Source organism: Daphnia pulex, chromosome 12, assembly GCF_021134715.1.
Source record: "Daphnia pulex isolate KAP4 chromosome 12, ASM2113471v1".
Taxonomy (NCBI): Eukaryota; Metazoa; Arthropoda; class Branchiopoda; order Diplostraca; family Daphniidae; genus Daphnia; species Daphnia pulex.
Window position 1 is genome coordinate 2,432,228 of NC_060028.1, and position 7,022 is coordinate 2,439,249.

Here is a 7,022-nt window from a genome sequence, read left to right on the forward strand (position 1 = left end):
CAAGGGAGTGAATTAAGGATTTTACTTTTTGAAATCCCACCGTCCTCGAACGTCGGGTTGTTAATAGCGATATCTCGGGCAGTACTTGTCATTACTCTTAGGTGATTACCATGAAAACAATGATTCCAATATCTGCAATTGGCCTTCATTAAAGGAAGAGACACACAGGAAAGCATTAATCTTAACTTTCCTGTGTGCCAGAATATCTGGAGCAAATGAACGAAATTCTATTGCTAACATCCTTAAAAAAATAAAAATTTTGCTTGAACAATGTGAACAGTGAGTGCAACTACTTGGAAAAATTTTGTGTCACATCTAACAATTGTTGTTTCATTATAGGAACCCTGGGCCTTTTATTGGCTTCAACTTTCCTGAAAATCCAAATGCAATGCAAATTATGGGTAATTTTATGAGTGTAAGTTCTGCAAACGATTATGCAGCAGAAAAGTAACGAGTAAAAAGACAAATATCGAACACTAATGAAAAAAGAACACATTTCCATCGATTCTGTCGTAAATTTTTATACGACACTAGTTCAAGTAAGAGTTTGTTGTCGCAACTATGCAACAAGTGAATGAACAAATGAGAATCTTTAAATTACAATTCTATCTTTGTATTATCAAGAGAGAATAGTAATAATGACCGTAGTCAATATCGACAAAAAAGAAACTGAATCGCATCATGATGCATATGATGCTTCGTACAATAAATCTGGAAAAACCCAAGATGAGAACTCAACGTTAGTGTAAAAACCAAAGAAGATAATTCAACAACAATGAATTCTTGGAATATACTTAATGGTACTTAGAATTAATGCGTGCATGTGATCCGTCTACACTTGCAGTGCCAAACCGCAGTGCGGACACAATTTAATCTATACTTGGCCAAACCCGGTGACCCTGTGAGAGCACAGCAACTTTTATCTAATGCTTCAAAAAACCCATTTTTTTGGCAAGTGAAAGAATTAAATTATTCTTTCTCAAACAAAAATTTAAATTAGTTATGAAACACATGTCTCACTATGAGGGATGCAGATATGACGACGATTACGAGTGGCACGATGATGTTCCCAAAATATAAGCTGACGCCATCAAAAAATGGTCCTCTCTGAATGAAAGTGTGGCTTGCACCTTCATAATTCAACACAAGAACAGTATGAATTGTACACAGGTAATTATCGCGGTCAAAAATCATAAATTTCTTTTAACAACAACATTTAAATTTTTTTTGTACAAATGTACAATTACAATTACAATATGTAGTGATGAAGAATTTGTTCTGGCTATGTTAAATAAAACGTTGCAAGTAGAAGATAAGACAGCGGGGGCTTCAAGGACCATAGCGAACAAGATGTCGAAGAAGAATCATAAATTTTTTTCTTACATTTTTGTCGTCCCTGTACAAGAGTTTCAAAGAAAAAAGTGGAGGTAATGTAATATAAACATAGCACAATGTTCTAGATATTAAATTTTTTAGTTTAAATGGTGGACACCGAAAACTTTTACATGGGAAAGCATTACATTTTTCCTAAGAAATTCGAATTCTTGAATTATAAATTCAATCATTAATTTAACTTTAAATTATTTCTTTAAATTACGAGCTGTCATCAGAATTTGTCTACGACACGGTTGTGTACGACAAATCTGATGAAAATTTGGGAAGCAATAATACGGTGATGAAACCTCAGACTCTTTGACAGTGACTGAGGAAGACAACGAAGATGAGCGAAGCTTAGAGGAGGAGGATGAAGGTATAGAAGGGGATAAGGAAAGTGATAAGGAAGAGCCAGAGAACGACAAGAATGAGTAAAGTGTACAAGGAAATGAGGAAAGTCAAGCACACAAGAGGAGGTGCCTAACAGAAAGCAACTGAAGCACGTAAGCAGAGATGGGTGGAAAACCAACGAAAGAAGAAAATGAAACTGGATAATGAAACACTGTCAGAAGAGTTGTAAAAATGTAATACAGGTAATTTATGTCAGGCTTGTCTTCAAATGTTTGGTCAGCGACGAAGGCTATACAAATATCTCTAGTAAAAACCGAGACAACGTCTTCCACGTTACAACTGACCACGGTATTCGACTTCATCAAAGTCACTTTTACCGAAATATGGTAAAACAAAACAATCATTATTATGAACAAAATGTAATAATTCAGCTTTTCCTTAGGATGCTGAAGAACCCCACAGAAGCCCTGCAGAAGAACTTGTCTCTTACAGAAAAAAGAGTACAATGAAGAATTATACTTGCTGCATCTATCCAGATATACAGAAGAATCCCCCCCCCAAATTAAAAACTGAATTACGGTTTATTGCTAGATGAAAAATGAAAACCAAAGAAATGGATACTTCTCGATGTGATCTATTGATTTCTATAAAATTTGAAGTAAAAATTTCAAAACAAAAACTTTTAACAGGGGTTTCTACTTTTTCGTTTTATCGGTTAGTTCAAGTACTGCACTGAGCGCAAAAACGCAAAAAGTAGAAACTAGTTTTTAAATTTTTTGTTTGGAATTTCATGAAAAATCCAATTAATCCGAAAAAATTTCATGAACGCGCCGAAAACGATTCTTACCGCGTTTGGCTGGGCTATTCAAGGAAACATTGGTTCAGCGGTGAACGAAGACCGTGGCATATAGATGATGATCGTTAACTGGGAATTGGACTTCTTGGTTCAGTCGGTGCAGAATTACAAATAAGTATTGAGGGACTCCTTATTCGTAAAAGTTCTCCTTCGGTTTTCTGACCAATTCTTTGCAGGGTTAAGAATGCAAATGATAGCAGACCATTTCCAGTTTCTATATTTTGTGGGAATGGCGGAAAACCACCTGATTTAAATTTGTTTCTCGAGCCATTAATTAAGGAACTTAAACACATTGAAATTAACGGAATTTATATTAATAGGGAAACTGTATTGCTGAAATCATTCATATTCATTTGTGGTGTACCTGCTCGAACATTTGTTAAGAAACAGTTGGACACGCAAGTTTCGTGGCTGTGAAAGATGTTGTAGTTGGTACAACAAAAATGCGACGTTCTGTATTAAAATCATTAAATGCACGGGTCAGGACTGACGCAAGGGTGAATAACAAGATAAACGACATCACATGGAACTTACATCTCTTTTGCATCTAGATATAAACATTTTGAAGTGTTTTCCTCTTGATTATATGCACTTATAGTCTGTTAAGGAGAATTTTAACGCCTTTCAACCATTATTTTAAAAGATGGATATTGCAAAAGTGATTAGAACAACAAGCTAACAGACGAGAAAATTCTCAGAGTAAATTATTTGATTGGATCTCTTATTAAGTATTTTCCCGGTGAATTTAATCGCAAAGGCCGCTCATCACATAATTTAAGGCGCTGGAAGGCAACTGAATTTAGGAATTATCTTGTTTATACGGGTTTGGTCATTTTGAAAGAAGTGTTACCTGAAGAAAGTATCAAAATTTCTTGAATATTTTTGTAGCTATGAGTCTTTTACTGTCTCCTTCCCCACCTCTAATCCAATTTCTTTTGCTGTCCAATGTCTTAGGAAATAAACGACATAAATGCGTTTCCATTTGAAAACTATCTTGGTCAGAAGAAAAATGACATTCAAGGAACAACAAAACCTTTAGCGTAATTTTGTCACAGGCAAGCCGAAAAGGATAATAATGAAACACTCCATTGCAACCCGCTGGTTATAAGGATCACGGAGTCATTGAAGAACGATTCTACTGCTGATTCTGTCATAATATTGCCCAGCAAAATATTCAAAAATAAAATCATCCAAAGCTGGCGGTGATTTAGCGGTTGCCTATGCTTTTAACTTTTTATATGATTTAAATAAAAACGAAGTTTTAGATAAAGTTAAAAGTTTTTTCAACACACACAGATTTTATTTGTCTATTTGTGGTGAATTAAAGCCTCAACGACAACTTATTCCCATCGACTTTGTAGAAAAATCTATTTAATGTATGACTCTTCCTTTCGACGATGGGATGGTTGAACGATGGTTAGTAATGAATTCAAAGTTTTGGTATATGTATTAAGCCTGAGAAGGTATGTTCCAGCTATTTCTATACAGCTTCATGCCACATACAGAGCAAGTCCTGATGCAAAAGATGTTTCCGCTCCTGTATTTGACTGAAAAAGTGCAATTATAATAAAAGTTTTTTAAAAATCTTTCATAGTTGGAAATCAAAATTTTTTAATACTGCAGTTATCAACTCCCAACTCATTTTTTTATTTATGTGGTAAAAGAACAAAAAATAATCAGGAACGATTTAATTTTTACACTAGTTCTCTAAGCAGAGGTTATAACTCTTATTTACGAAATTTGTACATACTCCTTCTGAATTTAAGTGAGATTTTCTTAGGATCGAACTCATTCGTAACTTAAACTGATCGATTGAAATAGACAGAAACACGAAGTATTTTACTTAGCCAAACAAATTGTTTGTTATTTTTGGTCGAAAAATGGCAAAGTATTCAAAAGAGAACAAAAGGGTATGCGCAACAATTTTTCTTAACCACCTTATTGATATGGGTGTAGTGACCCTAGACGGTCACAGAGGGGAGAACTTCAACACATACGTCGTCAGCTTAAATGCTGAGTCATGGGGGAATTTTACTGTGCATAACGCGCGGACGAAAGTAGAGCACGCCCTAGGGGTGGGAAACTTTTTTAAAAGTGACACAGGAGAACCGGGGTGTTACAAGTATTACTTACGGTATGTCCCCCATGGACAAACTATTGCTTTCGGATTCCATATGGCGACCACAAAACGAGAGGCACGGAATATAGCCTATTTCGAGTTTGCAAAGGAACTCTTCGCCGCTAAAGTAATTCCAGCAGCTCGTAGCTAATTTTTTTCGCTGTATTTGACACTAAGTTGACATAGTCTTCACCAGTGGATGGATAAAGATCCTATTCCTTGTCGTTCAAAAACGGATTTTTCGAGTTGTGGAGAATAGGTCTAGTGTTACCAAAAAAATATGAGCGATATACGAAAACCTTGCCCCATACTTATTCTAGAACTTTCAAGAAAATGAAAAATTTCTTTTATACACAAGTAGCCGAAAATAAGGCATCAACTATGTATAATCATTCAAATCCCCCCCCTAATGCTAGCCTTCCAACAATTTAAAATCAAAACATATAGATTAATTTGCCTGCAAAAGACACTTTCAAGGATAACTGTGTACGTATTGTTAAAACAGACGTTATTATTTTTATAATTACAAGTACATAGGTAGAAAATAAATAGTTTTTGAATCATGCATGGATTCAGCGTCAAAATTTGAGTAAAAAGCATTTTGTTATTATTGTTGGCGCGAGCCTGTATAGCATTATGTGTGACAGCGTGAAACAATCGTTCGGCGTGAATTACAGGAACATGCGTATCGAATAGAATGTTTCTGAATTCATATTTGGATTTTCAAAAACCAAGCAATTTTGAAGAATTCTTTTAAATTTATTTAAATGAAAGTTTAAAAAACCTGGATTAAAAGTTTATTACCCTTCATTTATTTCACTTAGAAATTTTAATCTTCATACATTCTTTGTCGAAACATGAAAAAACGTACTGTTTAAACAGAGATAGTAGAATTTCTTTTTTGAAACGGGCATCTAGATAAAAGTTGCCTCTTAAAGGAAAAATGGGTACATTTTGCTATCCCGTGAAGTAGGGGGCCTACTTAAAAACTGAGCTTAATAGGCCCAACAAAGTGCTTCATTCTTAAACACAAGATTTACTTAATGAAAAATAACTTGTTATTCAGTGTGTTTGGGCTCTTCTGTTTCTTCGTACGAACAAAGGCGGAATTTTTACTGTGGGCATCGATTATCTCAATGTATATGAGACATACAAAAAGTCAAAAAGGCATTCTATATAAAGATCTTTGAGCTCTTTTTACTCGACCATTCGCAAAATTCAACTGGGAAGTGTTGAAGTTTGCAGACGTAATATACAGCATTGCCAGTTATCATTTGTCTGTATTAAAAAAACAAGACGCTTTTCTGTAATGTTTCAAATAATTTGAATTTTGGAACACTGCCAAATTTAAATGTATTATCATCGCCGATTGGCCACCCACCGGTTTTCAACAAAATAAATTTTAGAAATTTGAATTTCAAACATAAGACGAAAAATTTTACTAGGCTTAATTAAAATGGGGTATTTCGATGCAAAAGGACTGTTCGGCCTTGTGTAAATCGCACCCGAGATTTTTATTTTTTCACCAATCCGAGGAAATCGAAATAATGGATTAAGAATATCTTTGAATACAAATTTTGGCACAGATAATTTCATCGAGAGCTGATAAAAGCTATAAATTAAAAATTTTCAGAAATCATTATTTAAAAAAAAAATAATTTAAAAATTTTCGGAATTTTAATTGAGTTTTTATAATTTCCCATAAGAAGGGGCTCCGGCAATTTTACTTAACGGCCCTTTTGAATGTCTATATGCCGCAACAGCCTAGATGATGTTGATTCAAAGGGACCATCGTATCGCCGTATCATGTCCATACAAATGTCGCTAGTAAAAAAGTAGTTTCCCGTCGAATTCCCTTATGGGAAACTTAACTATTTATTGGCTTTTATTATTTATTTAATTATTTATTGGCAGCCATCTATATCTCTACATACCCCTGCTATTACACAATTATCTATTAGTCTGCCGAGCACAGATAAAGACCACTGGTTGATTCTCTCCATAAGAGAATTTACATGGGCAACTGTCGCCAGCATTCTTGCTACCCTTCCTCCGATTTTCCCGATTCTGTCTTGCTTGTCCTGCCCTCTAGTGTACGTTTTGTTCTTTACACTCTTCTTACTTCTATTCAATTGCAATGATTCAATTGATTTCTCTGCTTTTGCAAATGGCAAACGTCAAAATAAAATACAATATGACTTGTTAATAAAAAATTTTATGAAAAAATTACCTGAGACTTTTAAACGCCAGCAAAGAATTTTACCAAGACAGAAGGAAAACAATCTTCGTCTGCAACACCCTTGGTAGCCACGGTGCAGTACA